Consider the following 2,594-nt stretch of genomic DNA (forward strand, 5'->3'; position numbering starts at 1 on the left):
TAATTCACATAGCACTCCATCTTCAGGCCACAAGTGGCCCATTGGGACCATCCGACTGCCGTGTCATCCTCAGTTGAGGATGCGGATTGGAGGAGCATGTGGTCAGCACACCGCTCTCCCGGTCGTTACGATGGTTACGATGGTTTTCTTTGACCGGAGCCGCCACTATTCATTCGAGTAGCTCCTCAATTGGCATCACAAGGCTGAATGCACCCCGAAAAATGGCAACAGCACGTGGCGGCCAGGATGGTCACCCATCCAAGCGCTGGCCACGCCCGACAGTGCTTAACTTCGGTGATCTGATGGGAACCGGTGTATCCACTGCAGCAAGGCCGTTGCAATTCACATATGGTGACATCGATATCTTCCGGCAGAAAGTATATCATATTTAGTTGTACTTTGAAGTGAGTGTCTGTTAGCTGTGGAGGTGCGAATGCTGGGCACGCCACCGAGGAGTCAGCTAAAGTCCATGCAGACTTCAGTGTGTTTAAAGACACTGTAGTGGTCTTTGATGTCCTGCTTGACTATGTGGTATCAGCCGCAGTATGGGGGGAGGTGGGGAGGGCAAAGCCAGCTTAATGGCATCTGTGTACAGCATAATGTGTGGAAACAGGTGCTTAAATCCTTGTGAATAAATGTCGGAGGCTTTGCGTGATGGGCAGGCGGGGGCACACATACATTGCATATATGCACTAGTTCCAGCAGATCGTAGATCGCTGTAGCTACATCTTGTGTGACAAATTTTGGACAGTGGCAGAGCTAGTCACCATGTAGGACCTCAGAAAGTGAGGCTTTCAAATCCTCTTTATGAGCTGTCCTAATTCTGAAAAGCATCCAGGGATGAGCATCGGTCCATGACTGAGTGGAAAATTAATGCTGCTTTGAGTGTGCAATGCCATCGTTTCACTAGACCCTTTGACTGTGGGTGGTAAGCAGTTGTGTGGGAACAATGGCACCCGCAATGTCGGCACAGATCATTGAACAAGGCAGATTCAAATTGCCATTCTTGGTCTGTTGTCAGCGATGTAGGACAGCCTAACCTGGCAAACCAGTTGCAAACAAAGGCCTTGGCAGCTGTGTCAGCTGGAATGTCTGGTAATCGGGAGTCCTCAAACCAACTTGTCATACAGTCAGTCATGAATAAGATGACTAACAGAGTGACCTAACTAATCAGTATGAACATGTTGAAAATGCTCCTTTTGGATAGGAAATTTCCCAAAGGTGGAGGGGCTGAGTGTGGAATCCTGCCTTTGCCTGTTGACAAGAAAAGCAAGCCCTGATCCATGCTGTGCATGACGTTGAGCCAGGGGAAATGTTCTGTGGCTAATTTGAGTATGGGACGTACGTCAGGATGTGCGAGATTGTGCAGGGATGTGCGAGATTGTGCAGCAATTCAAACACAGTTTTATTATAGGATTGCAGGTTTTTTGGTCGTATTCTCTCACGCATCACACCAAACAGGGTTGGTGGCTCCTGCCAGTGTGCACTGTTGTAGTTCTAGCCCACTGTCTTGTCCAGTGAGTAGTTGTCGTAGTTCAGAATCTGTGGCCTGTATGCCAGTGCGTAGAAAGTTCAACTGAGCAGAATGGCTGCCAAGCGAGACAGGTGGTTTGTGACTATATTTTCGGCACCTCAGATGTGTCTGGTACTGGTGGTAAATTGCGAGACCAGGTCGAGGTGGCGAAAGCTCCTTGATGTGGTGTTAACAGAAGGGTTTTTGATCATATCTGCAAGAGGCTTGTGGTCGTTGTGAATGGTTAGAGGGCATCCTTCAACGTCATCATGGAAATAGTTGACCGCCTCATAGATGACCAAGAGCTCTCTATCGAAAGTCGACCACTTCTTCTGATTATCAGTCAACCTTCGAGAGAAGAAACGCAGCAGGGAAGGGTGAGGGTGACAGGCTGTATGAGGTCGGATTTAATATTGTTGAAGGCCGTTTGCATTTTGGGCGTCCATGTCAGGTATCGTTTGCTGGTAGTGTTCTTGCCACACAGTGGCTCTGTCAGAACGAGAGTGTTTCAGTAGTGTGTGGGAGATGACACCTGTAGAACTTGGTGACTGAGGAAACGTCGTAGTTCTTGATAGTATGAAGGGGGAGGGAAGAGGCAGATTTGTTCCCTTTTCTCAAGCGTGAGGCATATCCCTGAAGCATCAACCAAATGTCCAATGAAGGTGACTCATGATTACCATAGCTGGCATTTATCGTTATTAATTACGACGCCGTGTGCCGCAAGTTTGTGTGTGAAGTCTTTTAAGTTCGGTACAGGGTAGCTGTGTACTATAGTCCAGGCGATGAGGTACCGATAATCGCTACACAGTTTTTGAGGATGAGCTTGATAGTAGAGGCCCAGGCACTGTCAGATGGCCATACAATACCAGCACGTGACAGTTCGTCCACAGCGGCTTTCGCCATTTTGAGTTTGTGGGGAGTCGTGGCCCACTGTTTTGATTGTGACAGATGACTTAGACAGGACTGAACTATTTAAGAGCTGTTGAAAACTCTTAAGATTGCTCGACCATTGTATAACAATGGGAGGAGGTGGGGCCATCATGGTCTATTTGGTTGTGCATTGTTGTCATCAGTTGGTAAC

At 48.1% G+C, this 2,594-nt stretch overlaps 1 pseudogene; it reads right to left on the reverse strand.

Annotated features, from left to right (window-relative positions):
- Window positions 1–222: 222 nt before the first annotated feature.
- On the reverse strand, window positions 223–340 carry LOC124712941 (annotated as a pseudogene).
- Window positions 341–2,594: the final 2,254 nt, after the last annotated feature.

This window comes from Schistocerca piceifrons, chromosome 8 (genome assembly GCF_021461385.2).
Source record: "Schistocerca piceifrons isolate TAMUIC-IGC-003096 chromosome 8, iqSchPice1.1, whole genome shotgun sequence".
In the NCBI taxonomy this organism is placed as follows: Eukaryota; Metazoa; Arthropoda; class Insecta; order Orthoptera; family Acrididae; genus Schistocerca; species Schistocerca piceifrons.